The sequence below is a fragment of the Lepisosteus platostomus genome, chromosome 26, assembly GCF_059453375.1.
Source record: "Lepisosteus platostomus isolate fLepPlt1 chromosome 26, fLepPlt1.hap1, whole genome shotgun sequence".
Taxonomy (NCBI): domain Eukaryota; kingdom Metazoa; phylum Chordata; class Actinopteri; order Semionotiformes; family Lepisosteidae; genus Lepisosteus; species Lepisosteus platostomus.
Genome location: NC_142636.1, coordinates 1,169,401 through 1,196,857, shown reverse-complemented (window position 1 = coordinate 1,196,857; position 27,457 = coordinate 1,169,401). Strand labels below are relative to the sequence as shown.

General features: G+C 38.8%; 1 protein-coding gene across 3 annotated transcripts in view; it reads right to left on the bottom strand.

Annotated features, from left to right (window-relative positions):
• LOC148639366 (uncharacterized) overlaps positions 1-26,252 on the bottom strand; it is a 71,242-nt gene extending 44,990 nt beyond the window's left edge. Inside the window, exons 1-2 of one of the 3 annotated variants that reach the window (XM_088620810.1) lie at positions 26,122-26,252; positions 25,829-25,972 (exon numbers count right to left, since the gene is read on the bottom strand). The gene's annotated coding sequence lies outside the window, so the exon portion shown is untranslated. Of the gene's footprint in view, positions 1-10,282; positions 10,685-25,828 lie in introns of those variants that run through there. The other 2 variants (XR_015930597.1, XR_015930598.1) reach the window with 2 other exon arrangements.
• Positions 26,253-27,457: the final 1,205 nt, after the last annotated feature.

Below are 27,457 nucleotides of genomic sequence, written 5' to 3'. Positions count from 1 at the left end.
TGGGCTACTGTGCATGCTAATTTCTAGGCATCAGGTGATCAATCAGGTAGTGTTTCTCAGATAAAAGGACACCAGTAATTTAGTATGAGATTCAAATTGACCTCAGAACAAAAAACTGTATAACTTATGTTATATAACTTACTACAGCATAACTGTCTTATTTGGCTCTTGTAGAAAATATTAACAGCATGCCTATTAAACATACAGTATCTAGCAATCAGCAATCAAAATAAAAACATTTCCAAACATGGAAACTGCCCAGTTAATGAAGCATTTCAAAGACATTAATCTATTCAATAATTACAGTTTTAAGTAGATAACAGATTTATATTCAGATTACGAAAGTATCATAACAACGGCTGCTTTTGTAAGGAATCCATGAATACCACTGTACATGAGAATTCCACACCTATTTGTAATCAATACACAAAATCCTATTGAATTTCAGGTACTTGTTTATTCAGCATTGCTTGACTCCGCGGACTCTTTGTTGTTTCAATATTCTAGCAATAGGACTAATCGCCAATACAGTGCCGTTGTAATCTATTCCTTCTGCCAGCAGAGGACGGTATTCGCACAGCCCGTTCAGGATAAGATACGGTCCTCGCAGTTCACAGTACAACTGGCCACAGCCGTACTCGGAATATGCTCTCGATAACCTCGTTTAGTTTAAGTACGGCCGTATTTCATATCAACCCACAGATGCATTGCATAAACACTAGAATTCTTGTTGTACTTAAATTGACCTTATACGTTTTGGATTATGTTTAACCTTCTTCAATTTCTTCAACCATATTTTGAGATGATTACGTTTACAGAAGCAAATATTATTCAGTGCTTATTCTTCACTCCTTTAATCAAACCCACATTTCTATAAGGAGGGCCATTGTGAAACTCCCCAAAGTGAGCTGAATTAATCTTTTATTCTTCACACCTGCAAAGTCATTCCTTCATTCTGTAATATGAAGGCCTTTCATTATTCACGTATAGTACAACATCTGAAAATAATGGGTCTTGAAATAGTTGAATGAAAGAAAATCCTGAATAACTCCTCCAAATGCGTGTTACACTTTCATCAAGTACACACACTTTGAATGTGATGAACTATAAAAAGTTATTTTAACCATACCCAATGGAGCTCGGGAGTGCGACTGCATACACAATCATGTTTTCAGTGTTTGGACATCAGCCGTACATCAGAACAATCATTTCACTAACACAGCTCCGTGTTGAGTGATATATCTGTATTTGGGTATATGCAGATCATGTAATTCAGGGAGCACTGTTACGTCAGGTCACCAACCATTATTACGACGCTCATATGTCATAGAGCTCCTTAGGATGTTTGTATAATCTTTATCCAAATTTTCTTATGGCCGCAGTTACGGCGTTTATTTTACAGTTAATGTAACAGGGTGTCATTATATTTTTCTGTCTTTATGGTGGCAGACCACTTAACTAAATCTGAGTAGGCGGTTTCTACAAGTGGGTCAGATAAAATATTAAATATACAGTAAAAGCTCACACCTATTCATACCCTTTATGTACTGTATATCTACAATTACGTATACTGTATAATACGATAACTACCATTACAAAATGGCTCCCTTTTGATTTGAAGTGGTTCTTTTAAATAAGTAAATTGCAATCACTTAGCCTACATCTGAGCTCCTAATTCATCGCGACGACGGACTGAGACTCCAGTTGGATTTGTGAGAAGTAAAGGGGTGTGCCTGTTTTAAAACCGATTCATACGTCTTAAACACATGGACATAGATAGCAGTCTGTGTTATATAATTTATCTTTTTATTTTATTTAAATTTAAGTATCACATACACATTTTCAAAGTAACTGTACCCCTTTTAATTACGATCCCCATCGCTCACAGCTCCGAAGCTGAGACGAGGGCTACTTCAGATGGGATTTCCAGTATTTCTCTCTTAGCTTGTATACCGGTGGAAAGGAGAGGGCTCTTAAAACGTGTTGATAGTAAGATTGGGATGTATTTGCAGTCTAGACATAGTTTTTTTAATGTTCGGAGCCGCCACAGATTCATTTTCTTACGACTGCTTTTCTGGATGACAATGACAATGCAAACGATGGTGTTAAGGCGAGGCTGTGCCTTAAGGCTCCTCTGCTTACAATGTTCAGCGCGTAAATCGCAAACGAGCGCCTTCCCTTACGATGAAAATGCAGAAAATAAGACCACGAGATTTAAACCTACGGCTTACAAATTTATGCGTAAACACTAAAACCGTATCTTTAGCAAAACTGGCGAGACAATGTGTTTTATCATTTCAAAAAGTACTGGAAAATAATTAAAGGTTATCACGATAAACAGAGGTTACTGATCTACTACTGTACGCTGTGACCAAAAATGAGAGTCCCCCGATCCTCGCAGCCTTCATGCTTTGGTCTTGGCCTGGCCGTTTTTTTTTTAAGATAATAGGGTCAAGTTAAGAAATTATGCAAGTTTCTAATCAAATCCAAGGGCGCCTCCATCTCCTAAACATCTTTAGAAGGCCGACGGACCACACTGCACGGTCCGGGTCCGGGCCCTGACCCGGTTCTGGATAATGCCAGCTTAAAGTGAAAAATTCTACTGTACATATTATGTTTCTTATTATGGTATATATGTATAATATAGCGCGACCGCTTCACGAAGCTAGAAAGAAAGTTATCCGCCATTTTTATTTTACCTGCAATTGAATTTGCCATTAAAATCATTATTAATACCGCAGCTGCTAAATTACTTACCTAAAAGCGTTCAGATACAAAAGCACTTGAGCTGTAATGTTTATATACTGTTGGCCCGATGACCTACTTCAAGAAGAATTGTTACATAGACCGCCAAGGACTGTCATCACACTTTACGTCATAAAGCGCTTTAAAACTTTTGACAAGTTCAACACCTCATATTTTGTACTGTTTATCGTGGTAAAAGCAACTCAAAGCAATTATAAAAATGATCGAAAGGTAAAAATACAAGCTTATACGAGCTGTCATTTTAACATTTATAACATATATTTAAACAAAATATATATAATCTATTTGAATAAAATAGAAAAGTGTTCTTAGTCTTCACTTAAAAGCTGTTAGAAGCTGCCTTTCTGACAAGAGAGTTCTGTGAGTTCCACAGTCTCAGTGCATTAAAGTCAAAACCAGTTGCTTTTTATTTCCTGTTTTACGACAGAGCAAGGAGGGTGTCCACAGACCACTGTGCACCTGCAGGCTGATATGGGGGGTAAAAAGTCTAGAAGTGAGTAAATAAGATTTTAGCACATGTTCTAAAACAAACCGGACACCTGTACAGCGATGCCAACACAGTGATCTGAGCTCCTTCTTTGAGTTAAATCCTAGCATCTGCATTTTTTACAAGTTGTTGCTATGGCAGAGCATGACCAGAGCATAACAGAAACCACCCATTTTCTAACCGCTTCATCTAATTCAGGGTCAGGGGGTCAGGGGGTCGCGGGGCACGGGGGAGCCAGAGCCTCAGAAAGTAATAAGCAGGAGATACCTGGGACTGGATGGTAGTCCAATGCAGGGAAGACACAGACACTCACCAATTATCCCAGAAGCCAATTAACCTACCAGTAGTTCTTTGAAGTGTGGGAGGAAGCCGGAGCACCCAAAGCAAACTCATGCAAACATGGGGAGAACATACAAGCTCCATACAGATAGCACCCCAGGTCCAGAAGTGTACCCAGGGCCTCAGCACTGTGAGCTAGCAATGCTAAACGCTGGGCTACTGTGCATGCTAATTTCTAGGCATCAGGTGATCAATCAGGTAGTGTTTCTCAGATAAAAGGACACCAGTAATTTAGTATGAGATTCAAATTGACCTCAGAACAAAAAACTGTATAACTTATGTTATATAACTTACTACAGCATAACTGTCTTATTTGGCTTTTGTAGAAAATATTAACAGCATGCCTATTAAACATACAGTATCTAGCAATCAGCAATCAAAATAAAAACATTTCCAAACATGGAAACTGGCCAGTTAATGAAGCATTTCAAAGACATTAATCTATTCAATAATTACAGTTTTAAGTAGATAACAGATTTATATTCAGATTACGAAAGTATCATAACAACGGCTGCTTGTGTAAGGAATCCATGAATACCACTGTACATGAGAATTCCACACCTATTTGTAATCAATACACAAAATCCTATTGAATTTCAGGTACTTGTTTATTCAGCATTGCTTGACTCCGCGGACTCCTTGTTGTTTCAATATTCTAGCAATAGGACTAATCGCCAATACAGTGCCGTTGTAATCTATTCCTTCTGCCAGCAGAGGACGGTATTTGCACAGCCCGTTCAGGATAAGATACGGTCCTCGCAGTTCACAGTACAACTGGCCACAGCCGTACTCGGAATATGCTCTCGATAACCTCGTTTAGTTTAAGTACGGCCGTATTTCATATCAACCCACAGATGCATTGCATAAACACTAGAATTCTGGTTGTACTTAAATTGACCTTATACGTTTTGGATTATGTTTAACCTTCTTCAATTTCTTCAACCATATTTTGAGATGATTACGTTTACAGAAGCAAATATTATTCAGTGCTTTTTCTTCACTCCTTTAATCAAACCCACATTTCTATAAGGAGGGCCATTGTGAAACTCCCCAAAGTGAGCTGAATTAATCTTTTATTCTTCACACCTGCGAAGTCATTCCTTCATTCTGTAATATGAAGGCCTTTCATTATTCACGTATACTACAACATCTGAAAATAATGGGTCTTGAAATAGTTGAATGAAAGAAAATCCTGAATAACTCCTCCAAATGCGTGTTACACTTTCATCAAGTACACACACTTTGAATGTGATGAACTATAAAAAGTTATTTTAACCATACCCAATGGAGCTCGGGAGTGCGATTGCATACACAATCATGTTTTCAGTGTTTGGACATCAGCCGTACATCAGAACAATCATTTCACTAACACAGCTCCGTGTTGAGTGATATATCTGTATTTGGGTATATACAGATCATGTAATTCAGGGAGCACTGTTACGTCAGGACACCAACCATTATTACGACGCTCATATGTCATAGAGCTCCTTAGGATGTTTGTATAATCTTTATCCAAATTTTCATATGGCCGCAGTTACGGCGTTTATTTTACAGTTAATGTAACAGGGTGTCATTATATTTTTCTGTCTTTATGGTGGCAGACCACTTAACTAAATCTGAGTAGGCGGTTTCTACAAGTGGGTCAGATAAAATATTAAATATACAGTAAAAGCTCACACCTATTCATACCCTTTATGTACTGTATATCTACAATTACGTATACTGTATAATACGATAACTACCATTACAAAATGGCTCCCTTTTGATTTGAAGTGGTTCTTTTAAATAAGTAAATTGCAATCACTTAGCCTACATCTGAGCTCCTAATTCATCGCGACGACGGACTGAGACTCCAGTTGGATTTCTGAGAAGTAAAGGGGTGTGCCTGTTTTAAAACCGATTCATACGTCTTAAACACATGGACATAGATAGCAGTCTGTGTTATATAATTTATCTTTTTATTTTATTTAAATTTAAGTATCACATACACATTTTCAAAGTAACTGTACCCCTTTTAATTATGATCCCCATCGCTCACAGCTCCGAAGGTGAGACGAGGGCTACTTCAGATGGGATTTCCAATATTTCTCTCTTAGCTTGTATACCGGTGGAAAGGAGAGGGCTCTTAAAACGTGTTGATAGTAAGATTGGGATGTATTTGCAGTCTAGATATAGTTTTTTTAATGTTCGGAGCCGCCACAGATTCATTTTCTTACGACTGCTTTTCTGGATGACAATGACAATGCAAACGATGGTGTTAAGGCGAGGCTGTGCCTTAAGGCTCCTCTGCTTACAATGTTCAGCGCGTAAATCGCAAACGAGCGACTTCCCTTACGATGAAAATGCATAAAATAAGACCACGAGATTTAAACCTACGGCTTACAAATTTATGCGTAAACACTAAAACCGTATCTTTAGCAAAACTGGCGAGACAATGTGTTTTATCATTTCAAAAAGTACTGGAAAATAATTAAAGGTTATCACGATAAACAGAGGTTACTGATCTACTACTGTACGCTGTGACCAAAAATGAGAGTCCCCCCGATCCTCGCAGCCTTCATGCTTTGGTCTTGGCCTGGCCGTTTTTTTTTTAAGATAATGGGGTCAAGTTAAGAAATTATGCAAGTTTCTAATCAAATCCAAGGGCGCCTCGATCTCCTAAACATCTTTAGAAGGCCGACGGACCACACTGCACGGTCCGGGTCCGGGCCCTGACCCGGTTCTGGATAATGCCAGCTTAAAGTGAAAAATTCTACTGTACATATTATGTTTCTTATTATTGTATATATGTATAATGTGGCGCGACCGCTTCACGAAGCTAGAAAGAAAGTTATCCGCCATTTTTATTTTACCTGCAATTGAATTTGCCATTAAAATCATTATTAATACCGCAGCTGCTAAATTACTTACCTAAAAGCGTTCAGATACAAAAGCACTTGAGCTGTAATGTTTATATACTGTTGGCCCGATGACCTACTTCAAGAAGAATTGTTACATAGACTGTCATCACACTTTACGTCATAAAGCGCTTTAAAACTTTTGACAAGTTCAACACCTCATATTTTGTACTGTTTATCATGGTAAAAGCAACTCAAAGCAATTATAAAAATGATCGAAAGGTAAAAATACAAGCTTATACGAGCTGTCGTTTTAACATTTATAACATATATTTAAACAAAACATATATAATCTATTTTAATAAAATAGAAAAGTGTTCTTAGTCTTCACTTAAAAGCTGTTAGAAGCTGCCTTTCTGACAAGAGAGTTCTGTGAGTTCCACAGTCTCAGTGCATTAAAGTCAAAACCAGTTGCTTTTTATTTCCTCTTTTATGACAGAGCAAGGAGGGTGTCCACAGACCACTGTGCACCTGCAGACTGATATGGGGGGTAAAAAGTCTAGAAGTTAGTAAATAAGATTTTAACATATGTTCTAAAACACACCGGACACCTGTACAGTGATGCCAACACAGTGATCTGAGCTCCTTCTTTGAGTTAAATCCTAGCATCTGCATTTTTTACAAGTTGTTGCTATGGCAGAGCATGACCAGAGCATAACAGAAACCACCCATTTTCTAACCGCTTCATCCAATTCAGGGTCAGGTGGTCAGGGGGTCGGGGGGTCACGGGGGAGCCAGAGCCTCAGAAAGTAATAAGCAGGAGATACCTGGGACTGGATGGTAGTCCAATGCAGGGAAGACACAGACACTCACCAATTATCCCAGAAGCCAATTAACCTACCAGTAGTTCTTTGAACTGTGGGAGGAAGCCGGAGCACCCAAAGCAAACTCATGCAAACATGGGGAGAACATACAAGCTCCATACAGATAGCACCCCAGGTCCAGAAGTGTACCCAGGGCCTCAGCACTGTGAGCTAGCAATGCTAAACGCTGGGCTACTGTGCATGCTAATTTCTAGGCATCAGGTGATCAATCAGGTAGTGTTTCTCAGATAAAAGGACACCAGTAATTTAGTATGAGATTCAAATTGACCTCAGAACAAAATATAACTTATGTTATATAACTTATATAGAACTTACTACAGCATAACTGTCTTATTTGTAGAAAATATTAAATGCATGCCTATTAAACATACAGTATCTAGCAATCAGCAATCAAAATAAAAACATTTCCAAACATGGAAACTGCCCAGTTAATGAAGCATTTCAAAGACATTAATCTATTCAATAATTACAGTTTCAAGTAGATAACAGATTTATATTCAGATTACGAAAGTATCATAACAACGGCTGCTTGTGTAAGGAATCCATGAATACCACTGTACATGAGAATTCCACACCTATTTGTAATCAATACACAAAATCCTATTGAATTTCAGGTACTTGTTTATTCAGCATTGCTTGACTCCGCGGACTCCTTGTTGTTTCAATATTCTAGCAATAGGACTAATCGCCAATACAGTGCCGTTGTAATCTATTCCTTCTACCAGCAGAGGACGGTATTCGCACAGCCCGTTCAGGATAAGATACGGTCCTCGCAGTTCACAGTACAACTGGCCACAGCCGTACTCGGAATATGCTCTCGATAACCTCGTTTAGTTTAAGAACGGCCGTATTTCATATCAACCCACAGATGCATTGCATAAACACTAGAATTCTGGTTGTACTTAAATTGACCTTATACGTTTTGGATTATGTTTAACCTTCTTCAATTTCTTCAACCATATTTTGACATGATTACGTTTACAGAAGCAAATATTATTCAGTGCTTTTTCTTCACTCCTTTAATCAAACCCACATTTCTTTAAGGAGGGCCATTGTGAAACTCCCCAAAGTGAGCTGAATTAATCTTTTATTCTTCACACCTGCGAAGTCATTCCTTCATTGTCTAATATGAAGGCCTTTCATTATTCACGTATACTACAACATCTGAAAATAATCGGTCTTGAAATAGTTGAATGAAAGAAAATCCTGAATAACTCCTCCAAATGCGTGTTACACTTTCATCAGGTACACACACTTTGAATGTGATGAACTATAAAAAGTTATTTTAACCATACCCAATGGAGCTCGGGAGTGCGATTGCATACACAATCATGTTTTCAGTGTTTGGACATCAGCCGTACATCAGAACAATCATTTCACTAACACAGCTCCATGTTGAGTGACTTCCCTCCAAAAACACAAAGTCACTTTCCCTTAGCAATTATTGCATGGACTTAGATTATCTGCCTTCTGCATCAAGCCCTGTATGATATACTGTACAAAGCCAAGCTTTGGGATAGTGCTTTGTTTGGATCCTTGTCTTGATCCTTTTGGATCCCAGGCTGCTCATTTGCAAATGAGTTTTGACATTAATTATAGTGACTATAGCAATGAGGTGGCACTGTGGTTCACAGAGCTGGGGTCCTGGGTTCAATTCCTGGGGTGCAGTCTGGATGGAATTGTATGTTCTCCCTTCATTTGTGTGGATTTCTTCCGGGTGCTCCAGTTTCTTCCCACAGTCCAAAGACATACAGTACTAGTAGGTTAAGGTGGAACTACAGTCCCAATTTTGCAGACACAAAAGTATTTAATTTCAGTCACAAAATAAAATCATTGACATTATAGAAAAACTTTACAAACTCAAAATTGAGCACAAAATCATGAATTTTGTGAAAGTACTGTAAGTTACGCCATGTTGTAACAAATTCGCATTCCAGTTCCACACAAATTGCGATGTGATGCAGCCCTTCCTGCTCACTAATCACTGTAATGACTAATGCAATGTGATGTAGGAGAGAAAAAGTATAGGTTATGCAGCAAACATTTCACTGCAAAAAACGTTCCATTCCAAGGTTCTTTATGCAGAGTTAACAATGTAATATTATTTATTGGCAAAAACGTTAAAAAGTTGAGAGCAATATTTCCATTGGATTAAACGAGATGTATTCACAAGCCTGCTCCTTTACAATGTCACAGGGCCACATCAGATTACAGGAAGTTTTGCTGCCTCGTTCTGAATCGCAGAACATGGTAATTCTTTAACCTTGAAATGTAGTCTATTTTGTGATGTAAATTGGAGGTTTTACAAGTTATTGTGTGTTCCCCTTTAGATGGCTTCTGGGAAAACTGGCCTCAACACTGTATTGGATAAGGCACTTAGAAAACAGATTCATGCGTGGACCACAGCAATGTCCCTTAACTGAGAGCCAGCAATCAACGGATGTGTCCGATCGTGAATGGTTTTCCCTGTTGTTTGTTGTATTACTCGGTGTTGCATTTTAAGCTGTGCATGAGGCAGGACCCGGAGGCTGCTGCTTCTGCTGGGATTGAGGAAGAGCTGAGCGCCATGTAAGGCAAAGACACTGCGTTCCACTTTATCAGGTGCCTGGAGTGTAAGAGCTGCAGATAATATTGAGTCACATTAATCCCAACATATTTCAAATATTATGAAAATTAAATAAATTAAATCAAATAACTTTCATTAAAAAAATCAATCACTCTTTACCTTGCTTTTTCAGTTGTTTTAAAGGAAAATTGATGCAGAGAATGTGTGAATACTACTTTTTGATGGTTCCAAGGCCAATGTGACCTGTTCTATTGCCTGCTAATTGTACGTTCCAGGTTGAACAATTATTTTTAGGAGGTCAAGGTGTATGAATGATAAGAACAGCTTGAAATTTATTTTCACGGTCGACACACATTTTCGCAAGGGAAAAAAACTGAAATAACCACAGTTACGCAAACACCAGTCCACCAAAAAAAAAATCATTTTATTAAAACAAGGTAACATTTTTTTTATCATCATACAGATAAACTGTGCTAAACATATTTCTAAAAAGAAAAAGCAGGACGTGAGTCGTGAGCCAAGATCATGACTCTTTTACTCTTCTTCACATCAGTTTTCATCTGTGAGGAGGAGGAGGAGGGCGGCTCCTGATGTGCTGACACTTGGGGATGTGCCTCTGTGCCGGCCTAGGGGCAAAGCGCCGGCCGCAGTGAGGGCAGGGCACGTAGTCGAGGTTTGGATTCGCGGGGGGCTGGGGCAGGTTCACAACCTTCCCTCCTTGCGTGATCACCTGCTGCACCTCCCTGGCCTATTTGATGCTCCGAATGAAATCCTCGTGCTTCTGCCTCCAGTTGTTCTTTCTCAGCTGGGAACAGGAAATGAAACCAATGAAACAGCTTCCAGAAAAAGTCCAGACTAGCACTACGTACACAGTCTGGTCGCAAACCATTCACAAGGCAAGAAAATATCAATACAGTAATAACTTAGCTTTCTGGGCCTACCTTTCATGTCATTGGGTAGAGAGTACAATTTAGTTATGGTTTTGTTTCCCGTGAGTGCTATTTGCTTGATATCTCATGTAGATTTTTACAACAGAATTCAGAAGTCACTAAGACCCATTTATTCTGTCTGGCAAATGTGCCTTTGCGGCAGTTTTTCAGAAGAGTACTTCATAAAACACTTATTTATTGTTTACATTGATTTATAAGCTGAGTCTGACTCTAGGAGAAAACAAGGGAAGCTTGGAAAGAGTTTAAGGATAGCCCTTACCACGATTGGCGGTCTAACCTTCTTCTTATGGATGTATGTCTCCAGTTCTGTTCCCTTGGCCCTGTGCTTGAAAGAGTCAAAAACCTTCCTCTTTGAATTCTGAAGCTTCTTGCAGATCTTGCTGTGTTTCTCCAACCTCTCTACAGCAAACTTCCTGTGACACAGTTCACAGGGCACCAGCTGAGGGTTTCCACTCTGGCTATTCTCATATGGAAATTGCTCAGCGGTAGGGCACATCAGACTTGTAGGGGACTGTTGTAACAGAAGAAATAAGGTTCTTGATCCCGAGATGAAGTAAAACAAATGAGTTTATTGCATGCAAGGAACAATAAAGCCGAAGTCTTGTTTCCCGCAAGAAACAACAAAACCGAAGTATTGTTAGCCGTACTGTTACAAACTTTTGGGTTATATAGTGTTTTCTTCTCCGTTTCTGACTTCACTTGGTCTGATGGTAAAGAGGGGGGTTCATGGTATTTGGCCAGTTTACGATGTTCTGGACAAATGGTCAGTTTAAGATTACACCCAGGGGGGTTCCTAGCTTGCATCTGCAGTCCTTATCAGTTAACCCCCTTTCCTGCCATAAACCCCAGCTTGTGACTTAGAAGTCTAAACCCCCTACAGAAAGGATTAAATTCAAACCCCCGTCTTCAAATCATTCTTCAATGTCAAGTGGCAAATGTTGACTGGTGATGTTATGTGAATCTTAGGAAATGGTCATTTTTCAATCGAGTCTATGTTTCTCAGAATTTGAGACAGAGAGGTCAATCTCTGCAATCCGAGCTGAGGGCATTTCTTGGAATGGAAAGGTAAGAGCAACGTGTTCTTTGATATTCTCTTAAGACTCTTCGCCAGATTTAACGATGAAAAATGTAAATAATAATAACAAACATTATTTTATATAGTGCCTTGAAAGGTGGCTTCTTTACAGAATGACAAAACCAACTACAATAAATAATACACAAGATACGCATGATGACAATACACAGTTAGAGGAGACAGTAGATGGTCATTGTCAGTGTATTCTGAAGGTAGTTTTCCAATTTTTTGGAACGGGGTAAAAGAGGCCACCTCTACTAGAATCTTTGTCCTAACCAAAAATGTAACAAAGTATAATAATAATATTAAAAAGAATAATAATAAACTTTATTTATAGAGCACCTTTCATACAAATAGTGCTTTGGTGCTTTAAAAACCAAGCGTAAAAATAAAATATTAAAATTGAGAGATATACTTTCAGTTGTAAAGGAAAATACAGCAATACAGTAAAGCAACATACATGTCAATTAAAGAAATAAAAATTAGGAAAGTCGTAATAAAATAAGAACAATTAAAGAGAACTAAAAAAGAAACAGAAATAGAAAGAACAAAGAACCACTTTAACTAAAAGCAACATTTTCAAATGTTTTTTAAAACAATGTACCGAGCTTGACTGCCTAATAAAAAGTGGAAGTGAGTTTCATAATTTGGAAGCATAAAAACAAAAAGCAGCCTCTCCACTCTTTCTGCATTTCACATGTGGTATTTGCATTAGGCCAGTATGTGCAGATCTCAGGTCACGTATACGAACATATGAACACAGACATTCAGTAAGGTACAGACGTGCTAGGTCGCTTAAAGCTTTAAAAACAAGTAAAAGAACTTTCGAATTTATCCTAGATAATACAGGTGACCAGTGAAGTTTTTTCAAAACAGGAATGATATTCTCTTTCTTGTATTTGTTAGGATCTGTGCTACTGCATTTCGAACAAGTAGTAAGGGATTTATTGTTTTCTTGGGAAGCCCACAAAACAGAGCATTATAATCATATCCACATCAATGTGAGCAATGGAGAAGTCAAATTAACGTGTCTAAATATCATCTAGTTCTATCCCAGGGAAGAGGGCTGTTGCCTACACAGACGACAAGACACAAAACGCTCAACTGTGCAAAACACGCATAAGGACATCAGTCAGGAGGAACAAGGTAAAGTGTTTTTACTTCTTCACCATGGTCATGTAGTTTCACTCCAAGCACTGTCTTATGAAATAACTGTGGAAACGACCTCCCCAACATTTTGGGTTGTTGCATTTTGCTTCAATGAATTTTAACCTTTTCTTTTAGACATTAAGAGGAAGGACACATTCACCCTTGGTAGAGATTCAGTTGTTCTACGAGATGTCAAGGTGAGAATTAACCACTTCAGGCATAAGTCAATCCACATGACCGGAAATGGGGCAATGAACAGGATATGGGGATTTTGCTAGTTATAAAGTACAATAATCATCATTAAATGATCTAAGACTACTGAAGTATAAGCTGTGTCCCTGACTGATTAATTAGCAAATTCATCTTCGTAGAGTGGAGCTACACTGAATATGGAGTGAGATCATGTAGGGAATGTTGGACTTGTAATAACTAATTGAAGGATAATAATAATCAACGAAAGTGCTTAAAAGTATCAACAAATGCCTTCAAAGTACTTGACACGTACTTTGCTTTCAAAAGTGAAACATAATTAATGCTTACGTAAGATTTCTCTTGACTTCTCAGGAGTATACTAACTCCAAGGACAAGTAACATCACAAACCATTATTTAAGTGCTGATGTTGGAGCTGCAATACTACTACCAAGACAAAAAATGATACAGGTAACACTGCTTTCAGATTTCTAAGAATTGCTAAAATAGTATGTTTGCAGAGCATTCAGAGTCTCATAGAGAAAATAAGTTGAGAATATGACAAGTTCCTACCATCTCAAACACTGCCAATCTAGAACAAAAAGAAAGTACTTGAACGCCTGCAGTAATCGAACACAAACCAGAACATATCAGTGCATGACAAGGAAATGTAGTCACAAAATGATTCTACCCTTTCAAGTCCCAAAAAGGACCGAGGAACTTACCGGAGGCGATACCTGGATTTCAAACAGAGTACAATGTAGCCACTGTAGGGGAGAAGATCACAGAGAGCTCTTCTCAGATTGCTCAGAGTCAGCCCCAAAACCCTGTCCTGACTGAAGCAGACAAAGTGGTCAAACAGGTAGGTAGAAATGAGTAAGGAACAGAGAGTATGGTTATTCTTGCATTGTTTTGTTCGTCTGTCAAAGAAAAGAGTGCTTCTGACTTTTGTCAATGTTCATCTTTATTTTAGGAGAAGAACAAACGGTGGTATCACACTTTGCTCAAGTGTATGATACCATGTGTGTACAGCAGACATCACCAAAGGAACAGGAGACACCTGAGTAGAGAACAAGAATATGAAAAGACTGATGAAAAAAAGCACCAGGAGAAATCCATTGAATATGCACAATCTCGTCCAGTATTTCAATGAAAAGTTTCAGTGTTGTTTTTAGTGTCGTCGTATTGCATACATTTAAAACAATGTGTCTTGTTTAATGAACAATTTCATTTACTTTAGTAAAAAGTGTTGTTTACTGTAGTCCTAGCATGGATGCAATTGTTAGAAAAAACTTGAATGAAAAACTGAATGTGTCATACAATATGGGTTTGTGTTAACCCACACACCTAAGTGAAATGTTTGATTACGTTTACAAGACATAACACATAGTTCAGTTGAGTGTGAAAGGGAACAACAGAGAAAGTCACAAACAAAACATTTGTGAAGGACTTGATGAATGTTTTTTCTTTAGAAATGACAAAAAATAAAGAATTTTTCAACAAGATGTCTTTCTATAGCAAATTCATTTGAGATAGTCTTTTCTTAGAAGTGCAAGAGTGGTATTCCCTACAACTTATTCCCCAATTTGATCATTCTCAGAAATTAGGAGACGGAAACCACACCTACTGTAATATTAGACCTTGTAACAAGGCAACTGGGTTTCAATGGCTTAAAAGGTGCAGAAAGAGGCTCATGTATAATGACCTCCAGTGTCCCACAGGTTTCCCAAATCATTTCTTAGAGTATGGAAAGAGAGGAAATAAAGTGTCTACAGAAAGCGTATACCCCCTTGAACTTTGTTCAGTTTGTTGCGCCAGTGCCAGAGTTTCATGCAACTAAATGAGGACCTCTATCTCACACCACATATGTTATACTTTCAATTGGAAAAAAGGAAATATTACAATTGTATACATTTTCACCCACATGTTAATATTTGGTAGAAGCCCTTTTCACAGCAATTTCAGCTGTGAGTCTGTTGGTAATGGGCTCCACCACCTCTGCACCAACAAGATTTGATAATATTTGAGAATTTCAGAAGTCTGTCTGGTTTAGCTGAAGAATCAGCTAAGGTAAGTTTCAGGAAGAGCATCTGATTTCTTTCAATAAAGCAGAACAGAGAAAAAACACACAATACAAAATCATGAGAATTTGTATCCATATGACACTTTGACTCGAATACTTTTATCAGACCTACACAGAGTATATACTGTACACACTTTTTCAGCCCAGGTTTATACATTTGGATCTGCCATTTGTAGGTGTTTTTGTGTCTTAGCTCAACACTGTGAAACCTGTAGTTACAAACATGGAGGATGAAGACATGAAGACATATATTGTACCTCTGACCGGCCTACCTTCCAAGAGGTGAAAGATGAAACTTTTCCTTTATCGTCAACTCAGTGAATGTCTTTAAACTTTCGAAAACTGTAACAAAGAATAAGTTAAAAAACTTATTTTCATTGGACCCACAGAAAAGTCAAAGTTGTCCATAGAAATGCCCGTCTAAATCAGAAATCTACAACACAAAGGCAGTGGCCTTTCGGGACATAAAAATGAAATCAGACTTTACTCAGACGAATTGCCCTTGGTCACGGACATCTTGCTATCAGTCACTACAAAGATGTTTTCTCTCGTGCCATGGCTTGCCTGACTTGCTTCTTCTGCTGGATGGCTTCTGGTCGCTGGTCAGGATCGACAGCCAGCATGTCCTGGAGCAGTGTCCTTAGCTCAGTGCTTATGGCTCTATTTACTTTCAGGGGGATGTGGAACTGCAGCCAGGGGTTCTCATCCAGGGCCTCTCCAACAGGCCCTGACAGACATATGCTCCTGTATCGGAAACACACTTTAGTTCAATTCTAAAATATTTCTCATAGGACTGAAGGAACCTTTGCCTGTTAAGAGTTAACAATTAGGTCCTCAAGAACTGTTTTACGGTTTTCTACACTCCTGGCTGGCCAAGGTCTCTTTAAGGTCTCTTAAGTGGAGGTGTAACTCATGTATCCTACATGTGATTTAGCAACATGAAAGGGAATAGCTTCTTATCGGATTATGGTCTTGGTTAACTGCCTAAGGCTGACCTAAGTGCCTAACTTTCTGACTTTCTTTATACCTTATATGTTAAGAAGCTTCTTCTGACCAATCAGAAATGTATGCTTTATGTATGAACATTTTGCTCATCAAAGTGAGTGAGAGACAAGGTTAACAGAAATTAGCCACGGCAGTAAATGACAGCATATTTTTGGGTTCTTAAATGGTCTCTACCTGGCACACCTGCAGTGCAAACTGACACACACTGTTTAGAGAAACAGCTACTCTATTACTAATATTAATGAAACATTTCATATTCTATGGAACAAAAACAATCAGTAAAACTAAAACACAGATCTCTTAGCTTCCTATTTCATGAACCAGATGACTGAATGACCAAGCCTAACTAGTAGCCAGAACCCCAGTTAACCCTCCGTAACACAAAGTTTAACCACACGACAGGAACTCTTTCAAACTGAGTGAAAATCATAAATGGATCCATAACTTTACATCAATTTACTATGTTGTGCCAATACCTGCATTTACATTTAGAACGAATGATGTCATAGAACCAGCATCACACCAGTTCCATGTGTCTCCAAGGAGACAACAGAACTTCAGTTGTGTTTGCTAAAATACACACTTTGAAACATACTGTAACACTTAGTTAACATGTCTGGTTTAGTTGAACAATCGGCTAAGGTAAGTTTCAGGGTTTAATGGTGGGATGGCACCTGTGCTTTTTTCCCCCAACCGCTAGAATATGATTCGCACCAAACCCAAAAGAAATACTGCGCAGTTCAGGAACTTCATCAACCTAGCAACTGTAAAATAAACTTACAAACAACTGAATTGAAATGCCAAAAAGTTCAGAGAAAGGCACAAACTATGTTTACTTGGGGTTTACAAAATTAAAGCTAACTAAAACTGTAATGATAAACAATCATGCTGCCAATGGACAGAGAAATATCATGTTTTTTGAATAATGTATTATTTGTTACATAGGAACCCAGTATAAGGGAATCCCTTGCGATCCTGTCTGCAGAGATAAAGGTAAGTATTGTTTTCTCTTTAGCTCTGTCACTCCAAGAAATATAATGAACATAAATATATTTGCCAATCTTTTCATAGTAATCCAAACAACTCTGCGTGTATCTGACATTTGTAATATTTATCTACCGCAGTATAACTCTTCTGGCAAGGCGATTGGTATTGTACCTTGAAAGAAAACTGATTGGAAATGTCATGTACTCTATGGTTTCTATTGATGTCAAGTGGCAAATGTTGACTGGTGATGTTATGTGAATCTTAGGAAATGGTCATTTTTCAATCGAGTCTATGTTTCTCAGAATTTGAGACAGAGAGGTCAATCTCTGCAATCCGAGCTGAGGGCATTTCTTGGAATGGAAAGGTAAGAGCAACGTGTTCTTTGATATTCTCTTAAGACTCTTCGCCAGATTTAACGATGAAAAATGTAAATAATAATAACAAACATTATTTTATATAGTGCCTTGAAAGGTGGCTTCTTTACAGAATGACAAAACCAACTACAATAAATAATACACAAGATATGCATGATGACAATACACAGTTAGAGGAGACAGTAGATGGTCATTGTCAGTGTATTCTGAAGGTAGTTTTCCACTTTTTTGGAACGGGGTAAAAGAGGCCACCTCTACTAGAATCTTTGTCCTAACCAAAAATGTAACAAAGTATAATAATAATATTAAAAATAATAATAATAAACTTTATCTATAGAGCACCTTTCATACAAATAGTGCTTTGGTGCTTTAAAAACCAAGCGTAAAAATAAAATATTAAAATTGAGAGATATACTTTCAGTTGTAAAGGAAAATACAGCAATACAGTAAAGCAACATACATGTCAATTAAAGAAATAAAAATTAGGAAAGTCGTAATAAAATAAGAACAATTAAAGAGAACTAAAAAAAGAAACAGAAATAGAAAGAACAAAGAACCACTTTAACTAAAAGCAACATTTTCAAATGTTTTTTAAAACAATGTACCGAGCTTGACTGCCTAATAAAAAGTGGAAGTGAGTTTCATAATTTGGAAGCATAAAAACAAAAAGCAGCCTCTCCACTCTTTCTGCATTTCACATGTGGTATTTGCAGTAGGCCAGTATGTGCAGATCTCAGGTCACGTATACGAACATATGAACACAGACATTCAGTAAGGTACAGACGTGCTAGGTCGCTTAAAGCTTTAAAAACAAGTAAAAGAACTTTCAAATTTATCCTAGATAATACAGGTGACCAGTGAAGTTTTTTCAAAACAGGAATGATATTCTCTTTCTTGTATTTGTTAGGATCTGTGCTACTGCATTTCGAACAAGTAGTAAGGGATTTATTGTTTTCTTGGGAAGCCCACAAAACAGAGCATTATAATCATATCCACATCAATGTGAGCAATGGAGAAGTCAAATTAACGTGTCTAAATATCATCTAGTTCTATCCCAGGGAAGAGGGCTGTTGCCTACACAGACGACAAGACACAAAACGCTCAACTGTGCAAAACACGCATAAGGACATCAGTCAGGAGGAACAAGGTAAAGTGTTTTTCCTTCTTCACCATGGTCATGTAGTTTCACTCCAAGCACTGTCTTATGAAATAACTGTGGAAACGACCTCCCCAACATTTTGGGTTGTTGCATTTTGCTTCAATGAATTTTAACCTTTTCTTTTAGACATTAAGTGAAAGGACACATTCACCCTTGGTAGAGATTCAGTTGTTCTATGAGATGTCAAGGTGAGAATTAACCACTTCAGGGATAAGTCAATCCACATAACTGAAAAAGGGGCAATGAACAGGATATGGGGATTTTGCTAGTTATAAAGTACAATAATCATCATTACATGATCTAAGACTACTGGAGTATAAGCTGTGTCCCTGACTGATTAATTAGCAAATTCATCTTTGTAGAGTGCAGCTTCTGTCTATTCAGTGGCATTTCCTTAAAACAATTGTATTCCTACATTCTGAATATGGAGTGAGATCATGTAGAGAATGTTGGACTTGTAATAACTAATTGAAGGATAATAATAATCAACGAAAGTGCTTAAAAGTATCAACAAATGCCTTCAAAGTACTTGACACGTACTTTGCTTTCAAAAGTGAAACATAATTAATGCTTACGTAAGATTTCTCTTGACTTCTCAGGAGTATACTAACTCCAAGGACAAGTAACATCACAAACCATTATTTAAGTGCTGATGTTGGAGCTGCAATACTACTACCAAGACAAAAAATGATACAGGTAACACTGCTTTCAGATTTCTAAGAATTGCTAAAATAGTATGTTTACAGAGCATTCAGAGTTGAGAATATGACAAGTTCCTACCATCTCAAACACTGCCAATCTAGAACAAAAAGAAAGTACTTGAACGCCTGCAGTAATCGAACACAAACCAGAACATATCAGTGCATGACAAGGAAATGTAGTCACAAAATGATTCTACCCTTTCAAGTCCCAAAAAGGACCGAGGAACTTACCGGAGGCGATACCTGGATTTCAAACAGAGTACAATGTAGCCACTGTAGGGGAGAAGATCACAGAGAGCTCTTCTCAGATTGCTCAGAGTCAGCCCCAAAACCCTGTCCTGACTGAAGCAGACAAAGTGGTCAAACAGGTAGGTAGAAATGAGTAAGGAACAGAGAGTAAGGTTATTCTTGCATTGTTTGTTCGTCTGTCAAAGAAAAGAGTGCTTCTGACTTTTGTCAATGTTCATCTTTATTTTAGGAGAAGAACAAACGGTGGTATCACACTTTGCTCAAGTGTATGATACCATGTGTGTACAGCAGACATCACCAAAGGAACAGGAGACACCTGAGTAGAGAACAAGAATATGAAAAGACTGATGAAAAAAGCACCAGGAGAAATCCATTGAATATGCACAATCTCGTCCAATATTTCAATGAAAAGTTTCAGTATTGTTTTTAGTGTCGTCGTATTGCATACATTTAAAACAATGTGTCTTGTTTAATGAACAATTTCATTTACTTTAGTAAAAAGTGTTGTTTACTGTAGTCCTAGCATGGATGCAATTGTTAGAAAAAACGTGAATGAAAAACTGAATGTTTCATACAATATGGGTTTGTGTTAACCCACACACCTAAGTGAAATGTTTGATTACGTTTACAAGACATAACACATAGTTCAGTTGAGTGTGAAAGGGAACAACAGAGAAAGTCACAAACAAAACATTTGTGAAGGACTTGAATGTTTTTTCTTTAGAAATTACAAAAAATAAAGAATTTTTCAACAAGATGTCTTTCTATAGCGAGTTTCATTTGAGATAGTCTTTTCTTAGAAGTGCAAGAGTGGTATTCCCTACAACTTATTCCCCAATTTGATCATTCTCAGAAATTAGGAGACGGAAACCACACCTACTGTAATATTAGACCTTGTAACAAGGCAACTAGGTTTCAATGGCTTAAAAGGTGCAGAAAGAGGCTCATGTATAATGACCTCCAGTGTCCCACAGGTTTCCCAAATCATTTCTTAGAGTATGGAAAAAGAGGAAATAAAGTGTCTACAGAAAGCGTATACCCCCTTGAACTTTGTTCAGTTTGTTGCGCCAGTGCCAGAGTTTCATGCAATTAAATGAGGACCTCTTTCTCACACCACATATGTTATACTTTCAATGGGAAAAAAGGAAATATTACAATTGTATACATTTTAAAGCCATGTGTTCATATTTGGTAGAAGCCCTAACAACACCTAAAAAACACCTAACAACGGGTGCAGAACCGAATTAGGGCAATATCCACTATTGATAAACATACAGAAAACAATATTAAAGTACTGGCTTTAATATTAGCCAGACACAGCTGGATGAGCTCTACCAGCCAGGACAGGAGGCTCTACTGTACACAGAGAGGGGAGGGAGGGGGGAACAAGCTGCCCAGCCCTGTGGAATGCTACAGAACCCTAAACAGACAAAACATACTACCCGAATATTTGACCAAGATATCCAGACACAGCTGGATGAGCTCCACCAGTCAGGACAGGCTAATAAGATACACTCCACAGACAATCACAACAGTGACATATCATAAACACTTGAATTACTTATCTAGTCTCTCGAAACAAAATTTCGAGAAAATACACATTGCCCAATGTTAGAAAGCAACTTGCATTACATTGCTTGAAAAACAATTTTATTTCGAAGGAATTATGGATCGGGAATTCTTCGAGGAAGTCGGGGTCACACAGCATGCCGCCCCATATATCAGGGAGCACAATGGATCAAGGCACAGTCTCTTTCAAGACAACGATCCGAAACACAAAGCAGCAAGGGCGAGGCTTATAGCAGAACGAGTGAACTGGGTGAAAACTCCAGCCGAATCTCCAGATTTAAATCCAATAAGGATGGTATGGCATTAGCTGAAAGACTATGTTTGGAAAACTCCTAAACCCAGCACAAAGCAAGAACTGATACTGATACAATGTCTGTTGATACTGATACTGTATGAGTAGGGCTGTTTCACCACTCCTTTTTTTTTGTTGCATACAGCAGTACTTCTTATGGTAGTACTTAAGTACAATACAGTAGGTACTTACATTAGTACTTCTCGCGTTAAGAAAGTTAGGTGTTAGCATAAACTATTAGTAATAAATAATATTAAACTTAGCACTGTAATAAATTATGCTAATATTAAATTCGATTCTGCTCTGAGAATGTAGGGGGAAGGAAAAATGCCAGTGGTCTTTTCACTGATGAACTTGTGCCTGATGAACACCACTGCGTCACATCACACAGCTGCCAGCGAACCTCACAGTGCCAGGCCACCACTGCGTCCCAAAGCTGCCAGCACACCTCACCGTACCAGGCCGCCACTGCGTCATACCACATAGCTACCAGCGCAACTCACCGTGCCAGGCCACCACTGCATCACACCACACAGTTGCCAGTGCACATCACTCTCCCCGGCCACCATTTCATTACACAGATGCCAAGGCATCTCACCGTGCCAGGCCACCACTACGTCAAACCACACAGGTGCCAGTGCACCTCACTGTGCCAGGCCACCACTGCGTCACACAGCTGCCAGCACACCTCACCATGCCAGGCCACCACTGCGTCAGACCACACACAGCTGAAAGCGCACCTCACCGTACCAGGCCACCACTGAGTCACACCACACAGCTGCCAGCGCACATCACCATGCCAGGCCACCACTGAGTCACACCACACAGCTGCCAGTGCACCTCACCGTGCCAGGCCACCACTGAGTCACAACACACAGCTGCCAGCGCACCTCAACGTGCCAGGCCACCACTGCGTCCCACAGCTGCCAGCACACCTCATGCCTTTAAATCTCTTTGTAGGATTTTTTCAACATGGTCTTTTTGAAGATCACAAAACAAGCCTGCTAGCCTGGATTTTACTTAAAAAAATCACGCCCGAGAAAGAGAAGTACTGTAGCATTAACTAGAAAAGGTGTTTTGCAGACATAGGCATAGTACGTTATTCAGGCTTTATGAACTTTATGAATAATAAATAACCCTAATTAATCAAATCCCAGGTGTGAGTTCATAAGGCCTGATTTACGTACTATGCCTACGTCTGCGAAACACCTGATCATCTACTCGAAAGATTTTAGTGCTTTGTGTATATTCTAATCGCAGTGGGGAGAGGGTGTGTGGGGACAGGTTTGGTTGAAATTGCATTGGGGATCTGTGTTCTTGAAACCTGAAACATTTTTTCTGAAAGTGTTTTCTTCCCAGTTTAGCTGTTCTTTACTCAGCAGCTTATTAAAAACAGGGTGTTCAAAAAGTTTTTTTTACCCAGAAGAGTGACACAGCTTTGCGTTGTGAATCTGTTATTCTGTATTTACAAAGAAAGTGGAATACAGTAATACTACCTGCTATATAGATACATATTTTTAGATATTCAGATCCTTAAATTAATATAATTATTCATTTCTTTAGATACGTGATTCCATACTATATTCCCTATTACAAAACCAATAATTCCAGTCCTGAAATCTGATTGGCTGACACACATTCGAAGAACATACTGTAACACTTAGTTAACATGTCTGGTTTAGTTGAAGAATCGGCTAAGGTAAGTTTCAGGGTTTAATGGTGGGATGGCACCTGTGCTTTTTCCCCCCAACCGTTAGAATATGATTTGCACAAAACCCAAAAGAAATACTGCACAGTTCAGGAACCTAGCAACTGTAAAATAAGCTTAAAAACAACTGAACTGAAATGCAAAAAAGTTCAGAGAAAGGCACAAAATATGTTTACCTGGGGTTTAGAAAATTAAAACTAACTAAAAGATTCCAAACAGAAGCCGACCTACCCTCTTTTCTTTGTACCTGATAAGGATGAGGATGGCTTTAAAGATACAGCTAAACTTTTGCAGAACCATTCAAGCGCGTTGTTACTGTTTGTTGTAGAAGCCAAAAATATGAGAATCTCAAAATCTAAAAATCTCATGGCGTCAGAATGTACAACTTTAAAAAAATAAATAATAATAATAAAAATAAACATTAATTTATATAGCGCCTTGAAAGGTGGCTTCTAAATAGAATGACAAAACCAACAACAATAAATAATACACAAGATATGCATGATGACAATACACAGTTAGAGGAGACAGTAGATGGCGGTAATAAACACAGTGAGAGCAGAAGGATAAAGAACAGGGGTGAGTTTCCCGAAAACAACTAATCTTAGAGACTTTCAAGCAACTTTACGATGTACGTATGTACGTATGTAAACAATCGATTGACAATTCTTTCATTATATGGTGTCGGTTTTGGTCCTTCAGTGGGATGAAATAAAGTTGTGAAAAGGAATATGAAGTAAACTTGACATCATAGTTTAAGCAAAAGCATATAGATAGGCACAAAAAGGGACCTTATTGTTTCTAAGAGCAAAGAAAAGAAATGACTGACATGCCGTAAAAGAAAACCAAGATTAACTGCGTGGACAGTGTATGCGTCCCGCACGACGTCCTTGATTTAAAGCAATATTTTTTGGCGCGCTGCCATAGTTAAGAATCAATATTTCATGAGAAAAAACTGTTATTTAGAGTTATTGGGTGTACTGGAACTCAATGGAAACATTAACTACTAAGCTTGGCATGTGTCACTCAACAAATACAGGACCTATAATCAAATTTAAAAACAAGCAGATCTAAGCTTTACCGTCAACAATCACGACAGAACATCAAACGGTGTTGAACTACGCGGTATCGACCGCGGGTTTGGGTACGGAATGGAGCAGGCGTGGGACTCAGGACTGGGGCTGAACAACACATTTATTAACTCGAATCGGGAAAGGTACACACACAGGGACAGGGGTTACAGCGCTGCACCTTCACTAACACACACACACACCTGAAGGGAAGAGACTGTATCCCAGCCTCCGTCCCGCTATACAGTCCGGTAGAACCCAGGTGCTGCTCTCAGCCCGCCTTGCGTGCGCATGACTAAAGCGCCCTGCGTGGCGCTACATTATAAATACATGTTAGGCCCAATGATTTCACTAAAATAATGCATTGCTGCACTTCATACTGAAAATAATATCATCTAGTCAAGTATAAAAATGAATATGAAATATACCCAAGATGACTCATAAATTCATGAGTATAAATAAATGTTCTTTTTTCGAATTTCCTCTGACACAGTACAACACAATATCAAAGTCCTTCATATAAACTCTTAGTGTCCTGTATTCCCAGAGGATGCCCCTGCCGTGAAGTGACTGTGCTCTGTCTGGCGATCTCTGGCGCTCAGGGTGGGCAGGAGGAGGCCAGTTTAAGAAGCACTTAGTGATGAACGAGCGGGTCGGGGAGCACGTAGATGACGAAGGATTTAACGTGCTACTTCAGTTACGATGGGTTTTGGGAAACACTCGTCAATTAACGATGGAGCTTAAGAGCGAGTTTACGATGTTCTTAGCGCTACGATGCTTTCGGGAAACAGAATCATAATATCTAGAAGGATTACCATATATAAAAATAGAAAGAATGATATATGATATATACAAGTAATTATATCATATCATATATTATTAACACCATACCCACCATCTATGTACATTCACATGACCACACATATCAGATAAATATCAAATCAATCACAATGATTAGAATGCGCGCAGAAATCGCCCCTTTCTCTTCCCATCTTTCAGCACATTATACGTCCTCTCCACGATACAAGCCGATATCCGTTATCTTACTCTACAATGCACCTTTTCCCGTGTTGTACGTTAACATTCGGTTCATAAAATCGACACACCTGAAATACTAAATAAGAAAGAAACAATTATAACACAACGGATGACAGAGCCTCTAGAACAGAAAACCCGTTGGCGTCACACACGCTGAATGTCTCTCTCTCTCCTGCTCAGCAAAACACAACATGTGGGTCAACACCGTGTGAGGCATTAAACATCACCTTCGTGCATTACCGCGATTCATCTGGCACACAACTGTACTACTACAGAAATAATATATATATATAATGTCGCCACACGAATCTGTAATGAAAATAAAATTAAAAATGCCGCTGGCGTCTCACCCGACTGGCGGCCACAGCGCGTCTGAGGGCTCCCCAGAGAAACGAGCCGCCTGTGACCCCAGGGGCACCTTCACTGGCGCCCCGCCACCAACAAACCCCAAGGGCTGTCGCAAAGCCAACTCCATACAGAAAAACGGAACTCATCTGGGGGAAGTTCACAAAATAAAATAATAAAATAAAAGATGACATCATATAACCACGGCTCAACGCAGCTGGCTACACGTGTGAGAAGGTGCAGTACTTGAAGTGCGCTGGGCAAACTTCCGAGGTCAAATTCTTCAGCACGGTTGTACCTTTAAAGCGGAGACGACGGCACCGAAATTTTTTGGCGCGCCTTCTCTTTAAAGCCCTGGCCAAATATGAAGACAGTACGTACAGTTATAATTCAAACGGAATTAAAAACTACACATCCCAGTTACCATGGTGGTGCTTGTGATCATTGCGTTTAACCAACGAAACAGGGCGAAAAATCAGTCACATGACTTTGGGGCAGCGTTTCGAAAGCTTAACCTATCAGCAACAAAGCGAAATTTACACGATAGGCTACGTCAAACTGTCAGTTACACGACTGTGTATGTCGCTTAAGCCACTCCTATTTGGCATTTTAGTTATGGAGGCGAGAAGACGCCCCCCCCCCCTCTGGGTGCCTGATTTGCCGCCATCTTTAACCGCTTCGTGTCCAAATCGCAGTAGCTACGCGTACGAAATAAAGTTCATCCCAGCTACAAAACATATATATTTTTGTGGTAAGAGGGAGCAAAACATCAGTATTTACTGCTATTAATTAGTGTACGATTTATAGTTGAAATCTGAGCCTAAATATAAAGTTAAAATCTCGACAAAGCAATGTAGGAAATACAGAGAAAATAAATCCTTTCTGACATCTAAAATCAGTTTCGATCAAGGTCTCTAAAACGAACAAGAAAAAGAGGATTTTCGGAGGGCAATTACGCTGTATTTATATAGAATAAGTAATTTATGAGCAATCTAATTTCTTGTTCGTTTAAAACAGTGAAATGTCAGCTGCAAAAGATCGCCCCAGAAACAGCAATCTCTCTGCCTGTCATAGACGTTCAGGAAAGGCTGAATGAAGTCGTGGTGATCAATAATAACAGTTGTAGGACAAGAAACAAAAGATAGTGAAAACTTAAGATTTTTAAGGCTAAAACTCAAATTCATTCTACAAATTAAGGCAAATGAAAATTCAGGACGTTAAAGTGCTAGAGGTGTAAAAAAATACAAAAATGCACATGAGCAAAAAGTTTTAGAAATGAGCAAACAGAATAAAAGCCATGCCTATAGTGCAGAAGAGGGATGCAGGAACACTTGCTTAGATATACAACAACATTACTTTATTAACCCTTTACAATTTCTTTCATCAGTAATTATCTTTTCGCATACCCCAGCTTGCTCTCCATCAGATACACAGACACACAGATGAAAGAGATAGGGAGAGAGCCTGTGGTCAGAGTACAGGGTCAGCCATTGTACAGCTCCCCTGGAGCAGTTGGGGTTAAGGGCCTTGCTCAGCAGCCCAACGGAGTTACTTTGAGTTACTGAAACAGCCCGCTTATAAAATTGTCGCAATTTTGTTCTCGTTTGGAAGAGAGAATCAAAAATGAGACATAA